This window comes from Dromaius novaehollandiae, chromosome 21 (assembly GCF_036370855.1).
Source record: "Dromaius novaehollandiae isolate bDroNov1 chromosome 21, bDroNov1.hap1, whole genome shotgun sequence".
NCBI lineage: Eukaryota > Metazoa > Chordata > Aves > Casuariiformes > Dromaiidae > Dromaius > Dromaius novaehollandiae.
The window spans coordinates 9,380,617-9,406,652 of NC_088118.1; the positions used below are offsets into that span (position 1 = coordinate 9,380,617).

A 26,036-nucleotide genomic window follows, 5' to 3' on the forward strand; every position below is an offset into this window, starting at 1 on the left:
TGGCTGCCTGCAGGGGGTGGGGCTTCAGCCAGATGTTGGGGGCGGAGCTAATGTCAGCGCTTATCCAGAGGTCAGGGGGGATGTCCTTTATTCCCCCGTCCCCATACAAACCCCTCCCCTGTGAACAAGGGACCCAGGTGTCCGGGGGGACCCAGGCACCCCAGTGTCGCTCCACAGCTGAGCCCCCTCCCACTCGTGTAGGAGGGACCCAAGTGTCCAAGGCTCCCGGGTGGCTGGGGGCCCCAATTCTCCAAGGGACCCAGGCGCCCGAGTGCAGCCCCAATAGCTGTCCCCTCTCGCCCCATGCACAGGGGACCCAGGGGTCCAGGCACCCCCCAAGAGCTGATCCACTGCCCTCCTGTATGGGGGATCCAGACGTTCAACTCCCCCCTTGAATCGCACCCACACACACAGAAGGCCCAGGTGTCTGGGCAGGGGAGGGGGCAGCTCTTTAGTGCATGCATGCGATGTCACATGTGTTACAAGTATGACATGTGTCCACAGCATCGCAAGCCCATCACACACGTCCTAAGCAGGTCCTAAATACCCCCTGGACCCCAAATACCCTCCAGGGTCCCCAGAGTCCACCCATGTCCCAAACTGTTCTCCAGTGGCCCCCCATGTCACCCGCACTGGTCCTGAGCATCCCCCACATCCTCACCCTGGTCCCTGCTGTCCCTACATGTCCCCAGTGTCCCTGTCTGCATTCCCAGAGTCCCCATGTGTCCCCTGCACCCCATGTCCCCTGAACCCCCCTTTATTCCCCATTGGTCCCCAGTGTCACCCCGTGTCCCCCACATCCCCAGCCTGGTCCCCACGTGTCCCCACAAACTCATTCTGTTCCCAAAGTCCTCACATGTCCCCACTCTGGTCCCAAACGTCCCTCCGTGTCCCCCATATCCTCACCCTGGTCCCCCAATGTGTCTCCCATGTGTCCCCTATGTGTCCCCAATGTCCCCTCATGTCTCCCTCGTCCTTCCCCCAGTCCCCACATGTCCCCAACATCCCCACATCCTCATCCCAGTCCTTTCCCACACAAAGCCTTTCCCACCTGCCTCCCTCCCTGGCCATGGCCTCTTTGTATCTCAGCCCCTCATTCTTTGCCTGCCTGGAGCCTCCCTCCATCTTCTCCCCATCACTGGACATGCTGGTGGCTGCTCTGGCTCTTTGGTGCCTCTAGCCATGTATCCCCTCATCCACGGCATGAGGAAGGAGGAGCTCCAGGACGCCCTGAGGAGACTCAGTGGCTGCGACGTCAGAGCAATGGGCTGCCCTGCTGCCCTCACTAAAGACTCCAGATTTCTCTCATTTCATCCCTGTGTTGAGTTTGTGTCACCTGTGGTGATCACGGTCTTGGACAACTGTTCCAGTTCTTCCCACTGCTCCAGAGAGGTGAGCCCCATCGGCCCAACCTTTGGGCCTTCTGCAAATGTGTCACCACTGCGCTAGAGCTGGCCTCCAGAATAGCACATCCTTAATGAAGGGTGATCTCCTTACTGCAACATCCGAAGATTTGGCATGCCTTGTGCTCAGGACCAGCTCCCTGGGTTGGCACAACTTGGCGTCAGGGACCTCCTGCTCCTTGGTCTCTGCTCCTGCACGGCTGTTATGGGGACAGAAGCTCCCAGGGCGGGGCCGAAGTAGCTCAGCTTGGAGAGCGTTAGACTGAAGATCTAAAGGTCCCTGGTTCAAGCCCGGGCTTCGGCAACGGGATCCTTGTTGGTTCTTCTTGGCTCTTTTGCAGAGCTGCTCTGTCTTCTCCCAGCCTCCACCAGCCCTGGCTGCATCCCACCCCACAGCTGGGGGGAGCAGCCAGGACCCAGCTGGCTGGGGCTCACCCTTGCTCTGCCCCTTCCCATCCTGCCCTGCTTGATGTGTCTGTGGTCAAGGGAGGAGTTTGGTGTTACCATGGAGGATCTCGAATAGCGTGAGAGGCATTTGGGTGCTGCACTGGCTCCAGATGGTGGTGGAGATGGTCACTGAGCCACTCTTCCGTGGGACCCCCCTTTCGCCTCCTGGGTTCTCCTGGTGCAGGAGAGCCTGCGGTACCACTGAGCTGCTCAGTTCAGCCTCCTCCCTTGAGATGACTCCTCTGCCTGGGATGGGCTCTGCTCTGGTGAGGTGCTGCTCAGTGCCAGTGCCAGCCGCAGAGACTGGAAGGCTCCGAGCAGAGCCCTGCTTGACATGGGAGATTGGACCTGAGACCTCCAGAGCTCCTTCCCCAGTGACATTGAGCAGGGAGGCTGGACTAGAAGATCTTCAGAGTTCCCTACCAATCTCAAAGGTTCTGTGATTTCATCAACAGGAAGATACCAGTTGCAGAGATGGGCTCTACCCCTCCCCCTCATGCCTTTTTGCAGAGCTGCTCTGTCTTCTCTCACCCTGCACCAACCCTGGCTGCATCCTACCCCACAGCTCGGGGGTGGGAGGGGAGCAGCCAGGGCCTAGCTGGATGAGGCTCACCCTTGCTCTGCCCCTTCCCATCCTGCCGTCCCTCATGTGTCTGTGGCCAAGGGAGGGGCTTGGTGGTACCATGGGGGACCTCAAATGGTGGGAGAGGCATTTGGGTGCTGTGCTGGATCCAGCCAAGTGGGGTTTCCAAAAGGATGTCATCAATCACTCTCCAGTCTCACCGCCTTATCATACTGGGTCCTCACGGCCTCTCCTGTTGAACAGGTTGATGAGAGATGTTGGGTTGTGGTGTCTCCATCCATGGAGACCTGCCAACCATCCATGGAGATGTGCCAGACATGACTGGACAAAGCCCTGAGAGACCTGCCCTAGGTGGCCCTGCTCTGAGCAGGGCAGGCTGTGCAGGACAATCCCAAGGTGCCTTCCAACATCAGGGTTTGGGTGAGTGTGCGAAGATGCCATTGGGATCACCTCAGCCAAGTGGACATGGACACACACCCATGGACCTTCCCCAGCAAGGCTACAGGAGGAAGCTGCTCTTTGGAGATGCCTCTGTTGGCTGTCCTTGGGCATTCCCAATGGCTGGAGGTATTTCAAGCCAGTTATGGGGGAGGGATTGGTTGTTGTGGACAAGGGAGGAGCTGTAGATGTTTTAGTCATACGCCGGGCAGAACAGGGCCTGGTGGAGGCATCTGGCCCACCAAGAGGTGCCATCCCACCTGTGCCTGGAGAAGAGGAGCAGAGCAAGTTTGGGAATGGTCAGCAGGGACATGCACAACCCAGCACCGTTCAGGCAAGACACAGTTTGGCCCAAGGGACCTCCTGCTCCTTGGCCTCTGCTCCTGCACAGCTGTCATGGGGACAAAAGCTCCCAGGGTGGGGCCAAAGTAGCTCAGCTGGGAGAGCTGTTAGACTGAAGATCTAAAGGTGCCTGGTTCAAGCCTTGGCTTTGGCAATGGGGGTGCTCTGTGGCCTTTTGCAGAGCCTGGTGTGCAGGCCTTGTTGGAGATGCAGCTCTTGCCCTTTTGGTAATCTTAAGTAAAGAAAAAGCTCCAGCATATGCACTCCTAAAGGTGTCTGCTGCTTTGCTCAGCTTTTCCATGGGCTTGGGGGGATGAGTCACGGTGTGGTGTGTTAGAGAGGAAGAGGTTTGCAGGTTCAGCAGGCTGTTGCCCAGCAGCTGTGGAGATGGTGAATGGTCACTGAGTTACCAACCCAAGGCTGTCCCACACGAGGCAGGGCTGGTGGAGGGCACCCCTCCTTCTGGAGGGGAACATGGAGCCACCAGAGAGCTTAGGCAATCTGCAGGGACACTGAGTGCCTGGGGGTGAGCCAGCAGTGGAGTCTCAGGACGTGGGAGAGCATCTAACGTGGAGTCACCCAACAGGTATAGCACCATGTCCAGGCGGTGAAGCACCAAATAGAGGAGGGTGGCAGCAAGGCAGGAGGGCAGTGATCCACCGACATGAGGAGCCACCCCACTATGCCTGAAGGAGAAGAGCAGAGCAGGTTTGGGGATGGTGACCAGGGCTAGCCACAGCCCAGGGATGGCCAGATGAAACATGTTTGGCCTGAGGGACCTGCTGTCTCTCTGCCTCTGCTCCAGCACAGCTGTCCTAAGGAGAGGGCTTCACAGGACAGGATTGAAGTAGTTCAGCTGGGAGAGTGTTAGACTGAAGATCTAAAGGTCCCTGCTTCAAGCCTGGGCTTTGGCAGCAGCATGGCCCTCACCCTTTTGCAGAGTTGGGCATCCAGGCTACGTGGGAGCTGCAGCTCTTGCCCTTCTGAATCGTCATGGGGCAGGGAGGGTATTAACTCTGGGTTTATTGCAAACAAGTTTATTGAAGAGAGCAATACAGTGGAGTCATAGCAAGCGAATCTTGCTGCACAGTTGTTATTGCCCAAGTCTTGGTTTCTTACCTCTCCAACCGTTTCTTGTGAGAGGTTCTCTTAACTCCTGGAGAGCAACCTTGAGAGGCATCCCTGCTCAAGGGGAGATTCACCGCCCTGCAGCCCACTGCTGGAGCAGGAGAGTTCAATGGGCTTTAGGCTGCAGCGCTATGTATGGGCACGGAGTTTGACTCATGGTCCTACGATATTTGGTGTGGAGATATACCTTGTTGCAGACCTCATGCTGTGTTGGGGAAAATATACCCTTCTTGCTGATCTCATGCCTATTTCTGGCCTCACCAGTTGCAACCAGTATTTCTTTGTTCCCCCTGGTCAGCACTGGGTGCTGTCAGTTAGTTGTGGTCAGCTGGGGCCTAAGATAAGGGGTGGGGGGTAGTTGCGCTCTGCCCTTCTAAGTGCTCCTGGGTATCTGCCTGGCTGCCCTCCTGGGCAGTGGCCTCATCCTTACAGATGAAGCCTGCAGCCACTGCCTCCACAACCCAATGCCCATCCTCCTCCTCCACCTTGGCTCCATCTCCACCACTGTCCCCAAATCCATGGCCAGGTCCCTGAGGGACACCAGGGCTGTTCCCTGCTTGGGAGCAGCTGCCCAGGGCTTCCTGGGTATCTTCTTGATTACACAAAGCCTTTCCCACCTGCCTTTCTCCCCTGCTTATGGCCTCTTCCTGCCTCAGCACCTTCCTCTTTGCCCACCTGGAGCCCCCCTGCATGGCTTCCCTATCACTGGATATGCTGGTGGCTGCTCTGGCTCTTTGGCTCCTCTAGCTGTGAAGCCTCTCACCCACGGCATGAGGAAGGAGGAGCTCAAGGATGCCCCAAGGAGACTCTTGGAGACCCCAGTTATCCACCATCCGTAAAGCATGCGTCACCCTCTTATGGTCTCCAACTTCTCTACTGGGACTTGCCCCAGGCAGCAGGGCTGACGGTGCACACCCATCCTGGAGGGGACCATGAAGCTTCCAGGACAGCTCAGGAGACCTCCAGGGACCACATGCGGGTCTGGGTGGGCGAGGAGTGGGGCCTCACCAGACCAGAGCCCATCCCAGGTGGAGTCATTCCAAGGCAGGAGGCTGAACCAAGGAGCTCAGAGGCACCGTGGGCTCTGCAGGGCCAGGAGAGGCCAGAAGGCCCCATCTGGCAAAGGGGGATCCCCCAGAGAGGGACTCAGGACCAGCTCCACCAGCATCTGGAACCAGTGCAGCACCCAAATGCCTCTCCCACCATTTGAGGTCCCCCATGGTATGAGCAAGCCCCTCCCTTGGGCACAGAGACATGAGGGAAGGCAGGATGGGAAGGGTCAGAGCAAGGGTGAGCCCCATCCAGCTGGGTCCTGGCTGCCTGCTCCCCCCAGCTGTGGGGTGGGACATGGCCATCTGCATCCTGTGTGGGATGCAGCCAGGGTTGGTGGAGGCTGGGAGAAGACAGAGCAGCTGTGCAAAAGAGCCAAGAGGAACCAACAAGGATGCCATTGACAAGGGCCCCATTGCCGAAGCCCGGGCTTGAAGCAGGGACCTTTAGATCTTCAGTCTAATGCTCTGCCAGCTGAGCTACTTCGGCCCTCCCCTTTGAGCCCTCCTCCCTGCGCCAGCTGTGGCCATACCCAGGCAGATGTGCAGGAGGTTGCTCCTGAAGGTGTTCCCTGTGCGTGGGAGGGGAGCACTGTGCCAGGGGGCAGAAGGCACACACACCCTCTCCTCTTGCAAGGGAGCTTGGCCTCATGTGCGACAACCTTGGCTTGCTAGCTCAGTGACCAGTCCCCATCTCCACAGCTGCTGGGCAGCAGGCCACCACACCTGAAACAACCCTTGTCCCTAACAGCACACCATGACTTGTCACCCCAAGCCCATGGAGAAGCCAAGCTAAGCAGCAGACACGCTTTGTGGTGCAGATGCTGCAGCATTTTCTTTACCTAGACTGTAGATTAAGAGTCCAGCCTTTGGATGTTGCAATGAGGAGATCACCTGTCATTAAGGACATGCTATTCTGGAGGCCAGTGTCGCTGAGCTGAGCAGCAGAGCCTGAGGAGCTGGGGGACTGCACAGGAGAGCTACTCCACACTGTGGCCTTGACATGGTGACATTGGGAAGGTATCAGCCGTGGGCAGCACTGTGTGGACAAAGCACCACCCCAGGCCCCAAGCTCTGGAGGTTGCCATAGGACCCAAACACCAGGAGGGTGCCATAGTGCAGGGGTCTGCAGCTGGCCATGTGGCAGCTGTAGGCCATGACAGTGAGAAGACAAAACTCTGGTGCCATCAAGAAGAGAACCAGGAAGCCCTGGGCAGCACATCCCATGGAGGCAAAAGCCCTGGTGTCCCTCCGGGAACTGGCCTCACTGGATTTGGGGACAGTGGTGGAGATGAAGCCAAGGTGGAGGAGGAAGATGTCCATGGAGGTGTGGAGGCAGTGGTTGCAGGCTTCAGCTGTAAGGATGAGGCCATTGCCCAGGAGGACAGCCAGGGAGATGCTCAGGAGCATTGAAAAGGGCAAGAGCTACAGTTCCTGTGTGGCCTGGATGCCTGGCTCTGCAAAAAGGTAAAGGCCACTCCAGTGCTCAGGTCCGGCACTTGATTCAGCCCGGGCTTGAATCAGGGACCCTTAGACCTTCAGCCTAATGCTCTCCCAGATGAGCTACGTTGGCCCTGCCCTGGGAACCCTTGTGCCCATGACAGCTGTGCAGGAGCAGAGGCCAAGGAGCAGGAGATCCCTCGGGTCAAGCTATGTCTTGCCTGAGCATTGCTGGACTGCAGCTGAGCCTGGTGACCATCCCCAAACCTGCTCTGCTCCTCTTCTCCAGGCATGGTGGCATGGCACCTCTTGTTGGGCCAGATCCCTCCACCAGGCCCTGTTCTGCCCAGCGTACGACTAAAGCAACTACAACACCTGCCTCGTCCACAAAAATCCATCCCTCCTCCATAAGTGGCTTGAAATAGCTCCAGCCGCTGGGAATGCCCAAGGACAGCCAACAGAGGCGTCTCCAAAGAGCAGCTTCCTCCCGTAGCTTTGCTGGGGAAGAAATGCTACAAATAGGGGGTTTCTCCCCTGACGTGAAGAGCTCTGCAAGGACAAGGTCATCTCAGCACCCCTCTGAGACACAACATGGGGGTTGTGGTACAAAGTGGGGAGGAATCAGGCAGGAACGGTCTCCCAGGCTTGGCTGGTTGTTGCTGTTCAGAGGGACCTTGAGGGGCTGGAGATGGGCAGAGAGGAATCTCCTGAAGTTCAGCAGGCTGCAAGGGGATGTAGCTCAGTGGAAGAGCGCCTGCTTCGCATGCAGGAGGCCCTGGCTTCAATCCCCAGCATCTCCAGGGCTGCTTTTGGCTTACATCTCCCTCCCCAAACTGGCGTCAGGGCTGGCAACTAGATGCATTGCTCTTCTGCAAATTTGGTGTCTTGCCCTCTGAGAGGATGGCCTGTGGGGAGGGGAGCTCCCAGGGTGGGAGGTGACCATCTGAAATGACATCTCTGGCCAAGGGGAGAGGGAGTTAAAACTGACACTGAGGGGACATGGGCTTTTGTGTCACTACCATTGCAACAACCTCACTGGCCAGCAACAGGCAAACAGGCAGGAGCTGGGAGGTCATCGAGTGCATCAAAATGTCCTCTTAGGGGAGGTGGGCCAGCCCCCAACCTCCCGCATGGCGGGGAGACATATGCATGTTTTGCTTCGTACTTGGTACAAAAGAGGCTGCAAAAACTCTCTTCTGCATCAAGATTATGCAGCAGGCTGGAAGAAGGATGAACTTTTAATGTTTTCTCCCTAGCAAACGCGCATCTCCAAATTCACTTGAACTTTTCACTTTCTGTCTTGCAGGGAAACTCCCAAATGGGGGTTTTGACCAAGATGGGACCAACCCCTTTTGGCTATTCCCCTAAAAATACATCTAGCAATGCCAAAGGAGCAACTTTCCCAAAGTTCCTTTGCTTTTCTGAAGAGCTTCAAGCAAACCCAGGAACCGGCAACTCCCATTTATCGATATTTATATACACAATTAATCTCTCTCCCTTTATAAATGTGAATATATGTATATATAAGTAAATATCTGAACACATATTATGCATAGAGTGTCATAAATAGAGGCATTACAAATAATGCTGCATTTTCACATAAAGAAATGCAGTATATATTTGTACATATTTCTCCATTCCTCTCTCTCTCTCTATTTCTATATGTGCATAAACTGTCTATATTGTATATAACTTTATATATTTTGATGCTTGAGGACTTCCTGAGGCAAAAAGGCAGAGTAGCCAAGCAAAGGGGATCTGAGAGCATGGGGAAAAAAAAGCGACCGATCACAGAGCAGTGTGGAAAGACGAGGGGGTTGTGGCATTAAACAAGATGGCAGCCCCCAGGAATAAAATGGTGGCAGGAACAAAATGGCGGCGCCTCTAGGGGGAAAACTTCCTGTCTGGAGGTACTTCCAGGGACACCGGAAGGAGGGAGCAAGGGCAGCTGGCCAATCACAGAGCATCTTGTGATCAGGTTTTGGGGGTGGGGGGAGGGGAATGTTACACAAAATGAGGCCATGTTGGGGGGGGGGCACAATGTGACCAGAAAAGAGGCGGGACTTCCTGGGAAGGTGGGACACATGGCTGCCTGCAGGGGGTGGGGCTTCAGCCAGATGTTGGGGGCAGAGCTAATGTCAGCGCTTATCCAGAGGTCAGGGGGGATGTCCTTTATTCCCCCCTCCCCATGCAAACCCCTCCCCTGTGAACAGGGGACCCAGGTGTTCGGGGGGGACCCAGGCACCCCAGTGTCGCTCCACAGCTGAGCCCCCTCCCACTCGTGTAGGAGGGACCCAAGTGTCCAAGGCTCCCGGGTGGCTGGGGGCCCCGATTCTCCAAGGGACCCAGGCGCCCGAGTGAGGCCCCAATACCTGTCCCCTGTCACCCCATGCACAGGGGACCCAGGGGTCCAGGCAACCCCCAAGAGCTGATCCACTGCCCTCCTGTATGGGGGATCCAGACGTTCAACCTCCCCCTTGAATCGCACCCACACACACAGAAGGCCCAGGTGTCCGGGCAGGGGAGGGGGCAGCTCTTTAGTGCATGCATGCGATGCGACGTGTGTTACAAGTATTACATGTGTCCACAGCATCGCAAGCCCATCACACACGTCCTAAGCAGGTCCCAAATACCCCCTGGACCCCAAATACCCTCCAGGGTCCCCAGAGTCCGCCCATGTCCCAAACTGTTCCCCAGTGCCCCCCATGTCACCCACACTGGTCCTGAGCATCCCCCACATCCTCACCCTGGTCCCTGCTGTCCCTACATGTCCCCAGTGTCCCCTTCTCCATTCCCAGAGTCCCCATGTGTCCCCTGCACCCCCATGTCCCCTGAGCCCCTCTTTATTCCCCATTGGTCCCCAGTGTCACCCCGTGTCCCCCACATCCCCAGCCTGGTCCCCACGTGTCCCCACAAACTCATTCTGTTCCCAAAGTCCTCACATGTCCCCACTCTGGTCCCAAACGTCCCTCCGTGTCCCCCATATCCTCACCCTAGTCCCCCAATGTGTCTCCCATGTGTCCCCTATGTGTCCCCAATGTCCCCTCATGTCTCCCTCGTCCTTCCCCCAGTCCCCACATGTCCCCAACATCCCCACATCCTCATCCCAGTCCTTTCCCACACAAAGCCTTTCCCACCTGCCTCCCTCCCTGGCCATGGCCTCTTTGTATCTCAGCCCCTCATTCTTTGCCTGCCTGGAGCCTCCCTCCATCTTCTCCCCATCACTGGACATGCTGGTGGCTGCTCTGGCTCTTTGGTGCCTCTAGCCATGTATCCCCTCATCCACGGCATGAGGAAGGAGGAGCTCCAGGACGCCCTGAGGAGACTCAGTGGCTGCGACGTCAGAGCAATGGGCTGCCCTGCTGCCCTCACTAAAGACTCCAGATTTCTCTCATTTCATCCCTGTGTTGAGTTTGTGTCACCTGTGGTGATCACGGTCTTGGACAACTGTTCCAGTTCTTCCCACTGCTCCAGAGAGGTGAGCCCCATCGGCCCAACCTTTGGGCCTTCTGCAAATGTGTCATCACTGCGTTAGAGCTGGCCTCCAGAATAGCACATCCTTAATGAAGGGTGATCTCCTTACTGCAACATCCGAAGATTTGGCATGCCTTGTGCTCAGGACCAGCTCCCTGGGTTGGCACAACTTGGCGTCAGGGACCTCCTGCTCCTTGGCCTCTGCTCCTGCACGGCTGTTATGGGGACAGAAGCTCCCAGGGCGGGGCCGAAGTAGCTCAGCTGGGAGAGCGTTAGACTGAAGATCTAAAGGTCCCTGGTTCAAGCCCGGGCTTCGGCAACGGGATCCTTGTTGGTTCTTCTTGGCTCTTTTGCAGAGCTGCTCTGTCTTCTCCCAGCCTCCACCAGCCCTGGCTGCATCCCACCCCACAGCTGGGGGGAGCAGCCAGGACCCAGCTGGCTGGGGCTCACCCTTGCTCTGCCCCTTCCCATCCTGCCCTGCTTGATGTGTCTGTGGTCAAGGGAGGAGTTTGGTGTTACCATGGAGGATCTCGAATAGCGTGAGAGGCATTTGGGTGCTGCACTGGCTCCAGATGGTGGTGGAGATGGTCACTGAGCCACTCTTCCGTGGGACCCCCCTTTCGCCTCCTGGGTTCTCCTGGTGCAGGAGAGCCTGCGGTACCACTGAGCTGCTCAGTTCAGCCTCCTCCCTTGAGATGACTCCTCTGCCTGGGATGGGCTCTGCTCTGGTGAGGTGCTGCTCAGTGCCAGTGCCAGCCGCAGAGACTGGAAGGCTCCGAGCAGAGCCCTGCTTGACATGGGAGATTGGACCTGAGACCTCCAGAGCTCCTTCCCCAGTGACATTGAGCAGGGAGGCTGGACTAGAAGATCTTCAGAGTTCCCTACCAACCTCAAAGGTTCTGTGATTTCATCAACAGGAAGATACCAGTTGCAGAGATGGGCTCTACCCCTCCCCCTCATGCCTTTTTGCAGAGCTGCTCTGTCTTCTCTCACCCTGCACCAACCCTGGCTGCATCCTACCCCACAGCTCGGGGGTGGGAGGGGAGCAGCCAGGGCCTAGCTGGATGAGGCTCACCCTTGCTCTGCCCCTTCCCATCCTGCCGTCCCTCATGTGTCTGTGGCCAAGGGAGGGGCTTGGTGGTACCATGGGGGACCTCAAATGGTGGGAGAGGCATTTGGGTGCTGTGCTGGATCCAGCCAAGTGGGGTTTCCAAAAGGATGTCATCAATCACTCTCCAGTCTCACCGCCTTATCATGCTGGGTCCTCATGGCCTCTCCTGTTGAACAGGTTGATGAGAGATGTTGGGTTGTGGTGTCTCCATCCATGGAGACCTGCCAACCATCCATGGAGATGTGCCAGACATGGCTGGACAAAGCCCTGAGAGACCTGCCCTAGGTGGCCCTGCTCTGAGCAGGGCAGGCTGTGCAGGACAATCCCAAGGTGCCTTCCAACATCAGGGTTTGGGTGAGTGTGCGAAGATGCCATTGGGATCACCTCAGCCAAGTGGACATGGACACACACCCATGGACCTTCCCCAGCAAGGCTACAGGAGGAAGCTGCTCTTTGGAGATGCCTCTGTTGGCTGTCCTTGGGCATTCCCAATGGCTGGAGGTATTTCAAGCCAGTTATGGGGGAGGGATTGGTTGTTGTGGACAAGGGAGGAGCTGTAGATGTTTTAGTCATACGCCGGGCAGAACAGGGCCTGGTGGAGGCATCTGGCCCACCAAGAGGTGCCATCCCACCTGTGCCTGGAGAAGAGGAGCAGAGCAAGTTTGGGAATGGTCAGCAGGGACATGCACAACCCAGCATCGTTCAGGCAAGACACAGTTTGGCCCAAGGGACCTCCTGCTCCTTGGCCTCTGCTCCTGCACAGCTGTCATGGGGACAAAAGCTCCCAGGGTGGGGCCAAAGTAGCTCAGCTGGGAGAGCTGTTAGACTGAAGATCTAAAGGTGCCTGGTTCAAGCCTTGGCTTTGGCAATGGGGGTGCTCTGTGGCCTTTTGCAGAGCCTGGTGTGCAGGCCTTGTTGGAGATGCAGCTCTTGCCCTTTTGGTAATCTTAAGTAAAGAAAAAGCTCCAGCATATGCACTCCTAAAGGTGTCTGCTGCTTTGCTCAGCTTTTCCATGGGCTTGGGGGGATGAGTCACGGTGTGGTGTGTTAGAGAGGAAGAGGTTTGCAGGTTCAGCAGGCTGTTGCCCAGCAGCTGTGGAGATGGTGAATGGTCACTGAGTTACCAACCCAAGGCTGTCCCACACGAGGCAGGGCTGGTGGAGGGCACCCCTCCTTCTGGAGGGGAACATGGAGCCACCAGAGAGCTTAGGCAATCTGCAGGGACACTGAGTGCCTGGGGGTGAGCCAGCAGTGGAGTCTCAGGACGTGGGAGAGCATCTAACGTGGAGTCACCCAACAGGTATAGCACCATGTCCAGGCGGTGAAGCACCAAATAGAGGAGGGTGGCAGCAAGGCAGGAGGGCAGTGATCCACCGACATGAGGAGCCACCCCACTATGCCTGAAGGAGAAGAGCAGAGCAGGTTTGGGGATGGTGACCAGGGCTAGCCACAGCCCAGGGATGGCCAGATGAAACATGTTTGGCCTGAGGGACCTGCTGTCTCTCTGCCTCTGCTCCAGCACAGCTGTCCTAAGGAGAGGGCTTCACAGGACAGGACTGAAGTAGTTCAGCTGGGAGAGTGTTAGACTGAAGATCTAAAGGTCCCTGCTTCAAGCCTGGGCTTTGGCAGCAGCATGGCCCTCACCCTTTTGCAGAGTTGGGCATCCAGGCTACGTGGGAGCTGCAGCTCTTGCCCTTCTGAATCGTCATGGGGCAGGGAGGGTATTAACTCTGGGTTTATTGCAAACAAGTTTATTGAAGAGAGCAATACAGTGGAGTCATAGCAAGCGAATCTTGCTGCACAGTTGTTATTGCCCAAGTCTTGGTTTCTTACCTCTCCAACCGTTTCTTGTGAGAGGTTCTCTTAACTCCTGGAGAGCAACCTTGAGAGGCATCCCTGCTCAAGGGGAGATTCACCGCCCTGCAGCCCACTGCTGGAGCAGGAGAGCTCGATGGGCTTTAGGCTGCAGCGCTATGTATGGGCATGGAGTTTGACTCATGGTCCTACGATATTTGGTGTGGAGATATACCTTGTTGCAGACCTCATGCTGTGTTGGGGAAAATATACCCTTCTTGCTGATCTCATGCCTATTTCTGGCCTCACCAGTTGCAACCAGTATTTCTTTGTTCCCCCTGGTCAGCACTGGGTGCTGTCAGTTAGTTGTGGTCAGCTGGGGCCTAAGATAAGGGGTGGGGGGTAGTTGCGCTCTGCCCTTCTAAGTGCTCCTGGGTATCTGCCTGGCTGCCCTCCTGGGCAGTGGCCTCATCCTTACAGATGAAGCCTGCAGCCACTGCCTCCACAACCCAATGCCCATCCTCCTCCTCCACCTTGGCTCCATCTCCACCACTGTCCCCAAATCCATGGCCAGGTCCCTGAGGGACACCAGGGCTGTTCCCTGCTTGGGAGCAGCTGCCCAGGGCTTCCTGGGTATCTTCTTGATTACACAAAGCCTTTCCCACCTGCCTTTCTCCCCTGCTTATGGCCTCTTCCTGCCTCAGCACCTTCCTCTTTGCCCACCTGGAGCCCCCCTGCATGGCTTCCCTATCACTGGATATGCTGGTGGCTGCTCTGGCTCTTTGGCTCCTCTAGCTGTGAAGCCTCTCACCCACGGCATGAGGAAGGAGGAGCTCAAGGATGCCCCAAGGAGACTCTTGGAGACCCCAGTTATCCACCATCCGTAAAGCATGCGTCACCCTCTTATGGTCTCCAACTTCTCTACTGGGACTTGCCCCAGGCAGCAGGGCTGACGGTGCACACCCATCCTGGAGGGGACCATGAAGCTTCCAGGACAGCTCAGGAGACCTCCAGGGACCACATGCGGGTCTGGGTGGGCGAGGAGTGGGGCCTCACCAGACCAGAGCCCATCCCAGGTGGAGTCATTCCAAGGCAGGAGGCTGAACCAAGGAGCTCAGAGGCACCGTGGGCTCTGCAGGGCCAGGAGAGGCCAGAAGGCCCCATCTGGCAAAGGGGGATCCCCCAGAGAGGGACTCAGGACCAGCTCCACCAGCATCTGGAACCAGTGCAGCACCCAAATGCCTCTCCCACCATTTGAGGTCCCCCATGGTATGAGCAAGCCCCTCCCTTGGGCACAGAGACATGAGGGAAGGCAGGATGGGAAGGGTCAGAGCAAGGGTGAGCCCCATCCAGCTGGGTCCTGGCTGCCTGCTCCCCCCAGCTGTGGGGTGGGACATGGCCATCTGCATCCTGTGTGGGATGCAGCCAGGGTTGGTGGAGGCTGGGAGAAGACAGAGCAGCTGTGCAAAAGAGCCAAGAGGAACCAACAAGGATGCCATTGACAAGGGCCCCATTGCCGAAGCCCGGGCTTGAAGCAGGGACCTTTAGATCTTCAGTCTAATGCTCTGCCAGCTGAGCTACTTCGGCCCTCCCCTTTGAGCCCTCCTCCCTGCGCCAGCTGTGCCCATACCCAGGCAGATGTGCAGGAGGTTGCTCCTGAAGGTGTTCCCTGTGCGTGGGAGGGGAGCACTGTGCCAGGGGGCTGAAGGGCAGAAGGCACACACACCCTCTCCTCTTGCAAGGGAGCTTGGCCTCATGTGCGACAACCTTGGCTTGCTAGCTCAGTGACCAGTCCCCATCTCCACAGCTGCTGGGCAGCAGGCCACCACACCTGAAACAACCCTTGTCCCTAACAGCACACCATGACTTGTCACCCCAAGCCCATGGAGAAGCCAAGCTAAGCAGCAGACACGCTTTGTGGTGCAGATGCTGCAGCATGTTCTTTACCTAGACTGTAGATTAAGAGTCCAGCCTTTGGATGTTGCAATGAGGAGATCACCTGTCATTAAGGACATGCTATTCTGGAGGCCAGTGTTGCTGAGCTGAGCAGCAGAGCCTGAGGAGCTGGGGGACTGCACAGGAGAGCTACTCCACAGTGTGGCCTTGACATGGTGACATTGGGAAGGTATCAGCCGTGGGCAGCACTGTGTGGACAAAGCACCACCCCAGGCCCCAAGCTCTGGAGGTTGCCATAGGACCCAAACACCAGGAGGGTGCCATAGTGCAGGGGTCTGCAGCTGGCCATGTGGCAGCTGTAGGCCATGACAGTGAGAAGACAAAACTCTGGTGCCATCAAGAAGAGAACCAGGAAGCCCTGCGCAGAACATCCGAGGGAGGCAAAAGCCCTGGTGTCCCTCCGGGAACTGGCCTCACTGGATTTGGGGACAGTGGTGGAGATGGAGCCAAGGTGGAGGAGGAAGATGTCCATGGGGGTGTGGAGGCAGTGGTCGCAGGCTTCAGCTCTAAGGATGAGGCCATTGCCCAGGAGGACAGCTAGGGAGATGCCCAGGAGCATTGAAAAGGGCAAGAGCTACAGTTCCCGTGTGGCCTGGATGCCTGGCTCTGCAAAATGGTAAAGGCCACTCCAGTGCTCAGGCCCGGCACTTGATTCAGCCCGGGCTTGAATCAGGGACCCTTAGACCTTCAGCCTAATGCTCTCCCAGATGAGCTACGTTGGCCCTGCCCTGGGAACCCTTGTGCCCATGACAGCTGTGCAGGAGCAGAGGCCAAGGAGCAGGAGATCCCTCGGGTCAAGCTATGTCTTGCCTGAGCATTGCTGGACTGCAGCTGAGCCTGGTGACCATCCCCAAACCTGCTCTGCTCCTCTTCTCCAGGCATGGTGGCATGGCACCTCTTGTTGGGCCAGATCCCTCCACCAGGCCCTGTTCTGCCCAGCGTACGACTAAAGCAACTACAACACCTGCCTCGTCCACAAAAATCCATCCCTCCTCCATAAGTGGCTTGAAATAGCTCCAGCCGCTGGGAATGCCCAAGGACAGCCAACAGAGGCGTCTCCAAAGAGCAGCTTCCTCCCGTAGCTTTGCTGGGGAAGAAATGCTACAAATAGGGGGTTTCTCCCCTGACGTGAAGAGCTCTGCAAGGACAAGGTCATCTCAGCACCCCTCTGAGACACAACATGGGGGTTGTGGTACAAAGTGGGGAGGAATCAGGCAGGAACGGTCTCCCAGGCTTGGCTGGTTGTTGCTGTTCAGAGGGACCTTGAGGGGCTGGAGATGGGCAGAGAGGAATCTCCTGAAGTTCAGCAGGCTGCAAGGGGATGTAGCTCAGTGGAAGAGCGCCTGCTTCGCATGCAGGAGGCCCTGGCTTCAATCCCCAGCATCTCCAGGGCTGCTTTTGGCTTACATCTCCCTCCCCAAACTGGCGTCAGGGCTGGCAACTAGATGCATTGCTCTTCTGCAAATTTGGTGTCTTGCCCTCTGAGAGGATGGCCTGTGTGGAGGGGAGCTCCCAGGGTGGGAGGTGACCATCTGAAATGACATCTCTGGCCAAGGGGAGAGGGAGTTAAAACTGACACTGAGGGGACATGGGCTTTTGTGTCACTACCATTGCAACAACCTCACTGGCCAGCAACAGGCAAACAGGCAGGAGCTGGGAGGTCATCGAGTGCATCAAAATGTCCTCTTAGGGGAGGTGGGCTAGCCCCCAACCTCCCGCATGGCGGGGAGACATATGCATGTTTTGCTTCGTACTTGGTACAAAAGAGGCTGCAAAAACTCTCTTCTGCATCAAGATTATGCAGCAGGCTGGAAGAAGGATGAACTTTTAATGTTTTCTCCCTAGCAAACGCGCATCTCCAAATTCACTTGAACTTTTCACTTTCTGTCTTGCAGGGAAACTCCCAAATGGGGGTTTTGACCAAGATGGGACCAACCCCTTTTGGCTATTCCCCTAAAAATACATCTAGCAATGCCAAAGGAGCAACTTTCCCAAAGTTCCTTTGCTTTTCTGAAGAGCTTCAAGCAAACCCAGGAACCGGCAACTCCCATTTATCGATATTTATATACACAATTAATCTCTCTCCCTTTATAAATGTGAATATATGTATATATAAGTAAATATCTGAACACATATTATGCATAGAGTGTCATAAATAGAGGCATTACAAATAATGCTGCATTTTCACATAAAGAAATGCAGTATATATTTGTACATATTTCTCCATTCCTCTCTCTCTCTCTATTTCTATATGTGCATAAACTGTCTATATTGTATATAACTTTATATATTTTGATGCTTGAGGACTTCCTGAGGCAAAAAGGCAGAGTAGCCAAGCAAAGGGGATCTGAGAGCATGGGGAAAAAAAAGCGACCGATCACAGAGCAGTGTGGAAAGACGAGGGGGTTGTGGCATTAAACAAGATGGCAGCCCCCAGGAATAAAATGGTGGCAGGAACAAAATGGCGGCGCCTCTAGGGGGAAAACTTCCTGTCTGGAGGTACTTCCAGGGACACCGGAAGGAGGGAGCAAGGGCAGCTGGCCAATCACAGAGCATCTTGTGATCAGGTTTTGGGGGTGGGGGGAGGGGAATGTTACACAAAATGAGGCCATGTTGGGGGGGGGGCACAATGTGACCAGAAAAGAGGCGGGACTTCCTGGGAAGGTGGGACACATGGCTGCCTGCAGGGGGTGGGGCTTCAGCCAGATGTTGGGGGCAGAGCTAATGTCAGCGCTTATCCAGAGGTCAGGGGGGATGTCCTTTATTCCCCCCTCCCCATGCAAACCCCTCCCCTGTGAACAGGGGACCCAGGTGTTCGGGGGGGACCCAGGCACCCCAGTGTCGCTCCACAGCTGAGCCCCCTCCCACTCGTGTAGGAGGGACCCAAGTGTCCAAGGCTCCCGGGTGGCTGGGGGCCCCGATTCTCCAAGGGACCCAGGCGCCCGAGTGAGGCCCCAATACCTGTCCCCTGTCACCCCATGCACAGGGGACCCAGGGGTCCAGGCAACCCCCAAGAGCTGATCCACTGCCCTCCTGTATGGGGGATCCAGACGTTCAACCTCCCCCTTGAATCGCACCCACACACACAGAAGGCCCAGGTGTCCGGGCAGGGGAGGGGGCAGCTCTTCAGTGCATGCATGCGATGTGACGTGTGTTACAAGTATTACATGTGTCCACAGCATCGCAAGCCCATCACACACGTCCTAAGCAGGTCCCAAATACCCCCTGGACCCCAAATACCCTCCAGGGTCCCCAGAGTCCACCCATGTCCCAAACTGTTCCCCAGTGCCCCCCATGTCACCCACACTGGTCCTGAGCATCCCCCACATCCTCACCCTGGTCCCTGCTGTCCCTACATGTCCCCAGTGTCCCCTTCTCCATTCCCAGAGTCCCCATGTGTCCCCTGCACCCTCATGTCCCCTGAGCCCCTCTTTATTCCCCATTGGTCCCCAGTGTCACCCCGTGTCCCCCACATCCCCAGCCTGGTCCCCACGTGTCCCCACAAACTCATTCTGTTCCCAAAGTCCTCACATGTCCCCACTCTGGTCCCAAACGTCCCTCCGTGTCCCCCATATCCTCACCCTGGTCCCCCAATGTGTCTCCCATGTGTCCCCTATGTGTCCCCAATGTCCCCTCATGTCTCCCTCGTCCTTCCCCCAGTCCCCACATGTCCCCAACATCCCCACATCCTCATCCCAGTCCTTTCCCACACAAAGCCTTTCCCACCTGCCTCCCTCCCTGGCCATGGCCTCTTTGTATCTCAGCCCCTCATTCTTTGCCTGCCTGGAGCCTCCCTCCATCTTCTCCCCATCACTGGACATGCTGGTGGCTGCTCTCGCTCTTTGGTGCCTCTAGCCATGTATCCCCTCATCCATGGCATGAGGAAGGAGGAGCTCCAGGACGCCCTGAGGAGACTCAGTGGCTGCGACGTCAGAGCAATGGGCTGCCCTGCTGCCCTCACTAAAGACTCCAGATTTCTCTCATTTCATCCCTGTGTTGAGTTTGTGTCACCTGTGGTGATCACGGTCTTGGACAACTGTTCCAGTTCTTCCCACTGCTCCAGAGAGGTGAGCCCCATCGGCCCAACCTTTGGGCCTTCTGCAAATGTGTCATCACTGCGTTAGAGCTGGCCTCCAGAATAGCACATCCTTAATGAAGGGTGATCTCCTTACTGCAACATCCGAAGATCTGGCATGCCTTGTGCTCAGGACCAGCTCCCTGGGTTGGCACAACTTGGCGTCAGGGACCTCCTGCTCCTTGGCCTCTGCTCCTGCACGGCTGTTATGAGGACAAGAGCTGCCAGGGAGGGGCCGAAGTAGCTCAGCTGGGAGAGCGTTAGACTGAAGATCTAAAGGTCCCTGGTTCAAGCCCGGGCTTCGGCAACGGGATCCTTGTTGGTTCTTCTTGGCTCTTTTGCAGAGCTGCTCTGTCTTCTCCCAGCCTCCACCAGCCCTGGCTGCATCCCACCCCACAGCTGGGGGGAGCAGCCAGGACCCAGCTGGCTGGGGCTCACCCTTGCTCTGCCCCTTCCCATCCTGCCCTGCTTGATGTGTCTGTGGCCAAGGGAGGGGTTTCGTGTTACCATGGAGGATCTCGAATAGCGTGAGAGGCATTTGGGTGCTGCACTGGCTCCAGATGGTGGTGGAGATGGTCACTGAGCCACTCTTCCGTGGGACCCCCCCTTCGCCTCCTGGGTTCTCCTGGTGCAGGAGAGCCTGCGGTACCACTGAGCTGCTCAGTTCAGCCTCCTCCCTTGAGGTGACTCCTCTGCCTGGGATGGGCTCTGCTCTGGTGAGGTGCTGCTCAGTGCCAGTGCCAGCCGCAGAGACTGGAAGGCTCCGAGCAGAGCCCTGCTTGACATGGGAGATTGGACCTGAGACCTCCAGAGCTCCTTCCCCAGTGACATTGAGCAGGGAGGCTGGACTAGAAGATCTTCAGAGTTCCCTACCAATCTCAAAGGTTCTGTGATTTCATCAACAGGAAGATACCAGTTGCAGAGATGGGCTCTACCCCTCCCCCTCATGCCTTTTTGCAGAGCTGCTCTGTCTTCTCTCACCCTGCACCAACCCTGGCTGCATCCTACCCCACAGCTCGGGGGTGGGAGGGGAGCAGCCAGGGCCTAGCTGGATGAGGCTCACCCTTGCTCTGCCCCTTCCCATCCTGCCGTCCCTCATGTGTCTGTGGCCAAGGGAGGGGCTTGGTGGTACCATGGGGGACCTCAAATGGTGGGAGAGGCATTTGGGTGCTGTGCTGGATCCAGCCAAGTGGGGTTTCCAAAAGGATGTCATCAATCACTCTCCAGTCTCACCGCCTTATCATGCTGGGTCCTCACGGCCTCTCCTGTTGAACAGGTTGATGAGAGATGTTGGGTTGTGGTGTCTCCATCCATGGAGACCTGCCAACCATCCATGGAGATGTGCCAGACATGGCTGGACAAAGCCCTGAGAGACCTGCCCTAGGTGGCCCTGCTCTGAGCAGGGCAGGCTGTGCAGGACAATCCCAAGGTGCCTTCCAACATCAGGGTTTGGGTGAGTGTGCGAAGATGCCATTGGGATCACCTCAGCCAAGTGGACATGGACACACACCCATGGACCTTCCCCAGCAAGGCTACAGGAGGAAGCTGCTCTTTGGAGATGCCTCTGTTGGCTGTCCTTGGGCATTCCCAATGGCTGGAGGTATTTCAAGCCAGTTATGGGGGAGGGATTGGTTGTTGTGGACAAGGGAGGAGCTGTAGATGTTTTAGTCATACGCCGGGCAGAACAGGGCCTGGTGGAGGCATCTGGCCCACCAAGAGGTGCCATCCCACCTGTGCCTGGAGAAGAAGAGCAGAGCAAGTTTGGGAATGGTCAGCAGGGACATGCACAACCCAGCATCGTTTAGGCAAGACACAGTTTGGCCCAAAGGACCTCCTGCTCCTTGGCCTCTGCTCCTGCACGGCTGTCATGGGGACAAAAGCTCCCAGGGTGGGGCCAAAGTAGCTCAGCTGGGAGAGCTGTTAGACTGAAGATCTAAAGGTGCCTGGTTCAAGCCTTGGCTTTGGCAGTGGGGGTGCTCTGTGGCCTTTTGCAGAGCCTGGTGTGCAGGCCTTGTTGGAGATGCAGCTCTTGCCCTTTTGGTAATCTGAAGTAAAGAAAAAGCTCCAGCATCTGCACTCCTAAAGGTGTCTGCTGCTTTGCTCAGCTTTTCCATGGGCTTGGGGGGATGAGTCACGGTGTGGTGTGTTAGAGAGGAAGAGGTTTGCAGGTTCAGCAGGCTGTTGCCCAGCAGCTGTGGAGATGGTGAATGGTCACTGAGTTACCAACCCAAGGCTGTCCCACACGAGGCAGGGCTGGTGGAGGGCACCCCTCCTTCTGGAGGGGAACATGGAGCCACCAGAGAGCTTAGGCAATCTGCAGGGACACTGAGTGCCTGGGGGTGAGCCAGCAGTGGAGTCTCAGGACGTGGGAGAGCATCTAATGTGGAGTCACCCAACAGGTATAGCACCATGTCCAGGCGGTGAAGCACCAAATAGAGGAGGGTGGCAGCAAGGCAGGAGGGCAGTGATCCACCGACATGAGGAGCCACCCCACTGTGCCTGAAGGAGAAGAGCAGAGCAGGTTTGGGGATGGTGACCAGGGCTAGCCACAGCCCAGGGATGGCCAGATGAAACATGCTTGGCCTGAGGGACCTGCTGTCTCTCTGCCTCTGCTCCAGCACAGCTGTCCTAAGGAGAGGGCTTCACAGGACAGGATTGAAGTAGTTCAGCTGGGAGAGTGTTAGACTGAAGATCTAAAGGTCCCTGCTTCAAGCCTGGGCTTTGGCAGCAGCATGGTCCTCACCCTTTTGCAGAGTTGGGCATCCAGGCTACGTGGGAGCTGCAGCTCTTGCCCTTCTGAATCGTCATGGGGCAGGGAGGGTATTAACTCTGGGTTTATTGCAAACAAGTTTATTGAAGAGAGCAATACAGTGTAGTCATAGCAAGCGAATCTTGCTGCAAAGTTGTTATTGCCCAAGTCTTGGTTTCTTACCTCTCCAACGGTTTCTTGTCAGAGGTTCTCTTAACTCCTGGAGAGCAACCTTGAGAGGCATCCCTGCTCAAGGGGAGATTCACCGCCCTGCAGCCCACTGCTGGAGCAGGAGAGTTCAATGGGCTTTAGGCTGCAGCGCTATGTATGGGCATGGAGTTTGACTCATGGTCCTACGATATTTGGTGTGGAGATATACCTTGTTGCAGACCTCATGCTGTGTTGGGGAAAATATACCCTTCTTGCTGATCTCATGCCTATTTCTGGCCTCACCAATTGCAACCAGTATTTCTTAGTTCCCCCTGGTCAGCACTGAGTGCTGTCAGTTAGTTGTGGTCAGCTGGGGCCTAAGATAAGGGGTGGGGGGTAGTTGCGCTCTGCCCTTCTAAGTGCTCCTGGGTATCTCCCTGGCTGCCCTCCTGGGCAGTGGCCTCATCCTTACAGATGAAGCCTGCGAGCACTGCCTCCACAACCCAATGCCCATCCTCCTCCTCCACCTTGGCTCCATCTCCACCACTGTCCCCAAATCCATGGCCAGGTCCCTGAGGGACACCAGGGCTGTTCCCTGCTTGGGAGCAGCTGCCCAGGGCTTCCTGGGTATCTTCTTGATTACACAAAGCCTTTCCCACCTGCCTTTCTCCCCTGCTTATGGCCTCTTCCTGTCTCAGCACCTTCCTCTTTGCCCACCTGGAGCCCCCCTGCATGGCTTCCCTATCACTGGATGTACAGCTGGTGGCTGCTCTGGCTCTTTGGCTCCTCTAGCCGTGAAGCCTCTCACCCACGGCATGAGGAAGGAGGAGCTCAAGGATGCCCCAAGGAGACTCTTGGAGACCCCAGTTATCCACCATCCGTAAAGCATGCGTCACCCTCTTATGGTCTCCAACTTCTCTACTGGGACATGCCCCAGGCAGCAGGGCTGACGGTGCACACCCATCCTGGAGGGGACCATGAAGCTTCCAGGACAGCTCAGGAGACCTCCAGGGACCACATGCGGGTCTGGGTGGGCGAGGAGCAGGGCCTCACCAGACCAGAGCCCATCCCAGGTGGAGTCATTCCAAGGCAGGAGGCTGAACCAAGGAGCTCAGAGGCACCGTGGGCTCTGCAGGGCCAGGAGAGGCCAGAAGGCCCCATCTGGCAAAGGGGGATCCCCCAGAGAGGGACTCAGGACCAGCTCCACCAGCATCTGGAAGCAGTGCAGCACCCAAATGCCTCTCCCACCATTTGAGGTCCCCCATGGTACCACCAAGCCCCTCCCTTGGGCACAGGGACATGAGGGAAGGCAGGATGGGAAGGGTCAGAGCAAGGGTGAGCCCCATCCAGCTAGGTCCTGGCTGCCTGCTCCCCCCAGCTGTGGGGTGGGATGCAGCCGGGGTTGGTGGGGGCTGGGAGAAGACAGAGCAGCTGTGAAAAAGGCCAAGGGGAACCAACAAGGATCCCATTGACAAGGGCCCCATTGCCGAAGCCCGGGCTTGAAGCAGGGACCTTTAGATCTTCAGTCTAATGCTCTGCCAGCTGAGCTACTTCGGCCCTCCCCTTTGAGCCCTCCTCCCTGCGCCAGCTGTGCCCATACCCAGGCAGATGTGCAGGAGGTTGCTCCTGAAGGTGTTCCCTGTGCGTGGGAGGGGAGCACTGTGCCAGGGGGCTGAAGGGCAGAAGGCACACACACCCTCTCCTCTTGCAACGGAGCTTGGCCTCATGTGCGACAACCTTGGCTTGCTAGCTCAGTGACCAGTCCCCATCTCCACAGCTGCTGGGCAGCAGGCCACCACACCTGAAACAACCCTTGTCCCTAACAGCACGCCATGACTTGTCACCCCAAGTCCATGGAGAAGCCAAGCTAAGCAGCAGACACGCTTTGTGGTGCAGATGCTGCAGCATTTTCTTTACCTAGATTGTAGATTGAGAGTCCAGTCTTTGGACATTGCAATGAGGAGATCACCAGTCGTTACGGACATGCTATTCTGGAGGCCAACGTCCCTGAGCTGAGCAGCAGAGCCTGAGGAGCTGGGGGACTGCACAGGAGAGCTACTCCACACTGTGGCCTTGACATGGTGGCATTGGGAAGGTATCAGCCGTGGGCAGCACTGTGTGGACAAAGCACCACCCCAGGCCCCAAGCTCTGGAGACCAGGGGGGTGCCATAGTGCAGGGGTCTGCAGCTGGCCATGTGGCAGCTGTAGGCCATGACAGTGAGAAGACAAAACTCTGGTGCCATCAAGAAGAGAACCAGGAAGCCCTGTGCAGCACATCCCAAGTAGGGAACAGCCCTGGTGTCCCTCTGGGAACTGACCTCACTGGATTTGGGGACAGTGGTGGAGATGGAGCCAAGGTGGAGGAGGAAGATGTCCATGGGGGTGTGGAGGCAATGGTCACAGGGTTCAGCTGTAAGGATGAGGCCATTGCTCAGGACAGCCAGAGTCATGCCCAGGAGCACTAAAAAGGGCAAGAGCTACAGTTCTCGCATGGCCTGGATGCCTGGCTCTGCAAAAAGGTAAAGGCCACCCCAGTGCCGAAGCCCAGGCTTGAAGCAGGGACCCTTAGATCCTCAGCCTAATGCTCTCCCAGATGAGCTACGTTGGCCCTGCCCTGGGAACCCTTGTCCCCATGACAGCTGTGCAGGAGCAGAGGCCAAGGAGCAGGAGATCCCTCGGGTCAAGCTATGTCTTGCCTGAGCATTGCTGGACTGCAGCTGAGCCTGGTGACCATCCCCAAACCTGCTCTGCTCCTCTTCTCCAGGCATGGTGGCATGGCACCTCTTGCTGGGCCAGATGCCTCCACCGGTCTCTGTTCTGCCCAGCCTACAAGTGATACAAATACAGCTCCTGCCTCACCCACAAAAATCCATCCCTCCTCCATAAGTGGCTTGAAATAGCTCCAGCCGCTGGGAATGCCCAAGGACAGCCAACAGAGGCGTCTCCAAAGAGCAGCTTTCTCCCGTAGCTTTGCTGGGGAAGAAATGCCACAAATTGGGGGTTTCTCCCCTGACGTGAAGAGCTCTGCAAGGACAAGGTCATGTCAGCACCCCTCTGAGACACAACATGGGTGTCGTGGTACAAAGTGGGGAGGAATCAGGCAGGAACGGCCTCCCAGGCTTGGCTGGTTGTTGCTGTTCAGAGGGACCTTGAGGGTCTGGAGATGGGCAGAGAGGAATCTCCTGAAGTTCAGCCAAGCAAAAACTTCCCCCACCCCAACCCGCAGCCCAGCAGGAGGGTTCCAGTGGTGTTTTGTGCTGCAGCTCTTGGCACCAGGGCACAGCAGGACTGTACTGGGCAAAGGGCACATCAGGGGACGAGAGGACATGCCAGGCCTCAGCAGGCTGCAAGGGGGATGTAGCTCAGTGGAAGAGCACCTGCTTTGCATGCAGGAGGCCCTGGGTTCAATCCCCAGCATCTCCAGGGCTGCTTTTGGCTTATATCTCCCTCCCCAAACTGCCTGAAGGCTGGCAACTAAATGCCTTGCTCCTTCCCAGGAATTGGGGTGTTGCCCTCTGACAGGATGGCCTGTGGGGAGGGGAGGTCCCAGGGTGGGAGGTGACCATCTGAAATGACCTCCCTGGGCAAGGGGAGAGGGAGTTAAAACTGACACTGAGGGGACATGGGCTTTTGTGTCACTACCATTGCAACAACCTGATTGACCAGCAACAGGCAAACAGGCAGGAGCTGGGAGGTCATCGAGTGCATCAAAATGTCCTCTTAGGAAACATCACTACCCTGCGGGACAGGAGGGGGTGGCATGTATGTGGTGGTGACAGGCCTGGATGGTACCTGAGAGGTTCTTTTAGCTGTAGCATCAGGATTGCCCTGGGCAGGCAGGAAGACCCTGTGAGGGCATCAAGTGCATCAGATGCACCGAACCATGGGGCATGAGA

General features: G+C 56.9%; 9 non-coding genes across 9 annotated transcripts; 6 read left to right on the plus strand and 3 right to left on the minus strand.

Annotated features, from left to right (window-relative positions):
* The first annotated feature begins 1,634 nt into the window (after nucleotides 1-1,634).
* Nucleotides 1,635-1,707, plus strand: TRNAF-GAA (transfer RNA phenylalanine (anticodon GAA)). Its single transcript has one exon. It is a non-coding gene; the product is annotated as a tRNA-Phe (tRNA).
* A 4,100-nt stretch (nucleotides 1,708-5,807) lies between these two features.
* Nucleotides 5,808-5,880, minus strand: TRNAF-GAA (transfer RNA phenylalanine (anticodon GAA)). The gene has a single exon. It is a non-coding gene; the product is annotated as a tRNA-Phe (tRNA).
* Nucleotides 5,881-7,558: 1,678 nt separating this feature from the next.
* TRNAA-CGC (transfer RNA alanine (anticodon CGC)) lies at nucleotides 7,559-7,630 on the plus strand. Its single transcript has one exon. It is a non-coding gene; the product is annotated as a tRNA-Ala (tRNA).
* Nucleotides 7,631-10,550: 2,920 nt separating this feature from the next.
* On the plus strand, nucleotides 10,551-10,623 carry TRNAF-GAA (transfer RNA phenylalanine (anticodon GAA)). The gene has a single exon. It is a non-coding gene; the product is annotated as a tRNA-Phe (tRNA).
* A 4,100-nt stretch (nucleotides 10,624-14,723) lies between these two features.
* On the minus strand, nucleotides 14,724-14,796 carry TRNAF-GAA (transfer RNA phenylalanine (anticodon GAA)). The gene has a single exon. It is a non-coding gene; the product is annotated as a tRNA-Phe (tRNA).
* A 1,686-nt stretch (nucleotides 14,797-16,482) lies between these two features.
* TRNAA-CGC (transfer RNA alanine (anticodon CGC)) lies at nucleotides 16,483-16,554 on the plus strand. Its single transcript has one exon. It is a non-coding gene; the product is annotated as a tRNA-Ala (tRNA).
* A 2,920-nt stretch (nucleotides 16,555-19,474) lies between these two features.
* On the plus strand, nucleotides 19,475-19,547 carry TRNAF-GAA (transfer RNA phenylalanine (anticodon GAA)). Its single transcript has one exon. It is a non-coding gene; the product is annotated as a tRNA-Phe (tRNA).
* A 4,076-nt stretch (nucleotides 19,548-23,623) lies between these two features.
* TRNAF-GAA (transfer RNA phenylalanine (anticodon GAA)) lies at nucleotides 23,624-23,696 on the minus strand. The gene has a single exon. It is a non-coding gene; the product is annotated as a tRNA-Phe (tRNA).
* Nucleotides 23,697-25,491: 1,795 nt separating this feature from the next.
* Nucleotides 25,492-25,563, plus strand: TRNAA-UGC (transfer RNA alanine (anticodon UGC)). Its single transcript has one exon. It is a non-coding gene; the product is annotated as a tRNA-Ala (tRNA).
* Nucleotides 25,564-26,036: the final 473 nt, after the last annotated feature.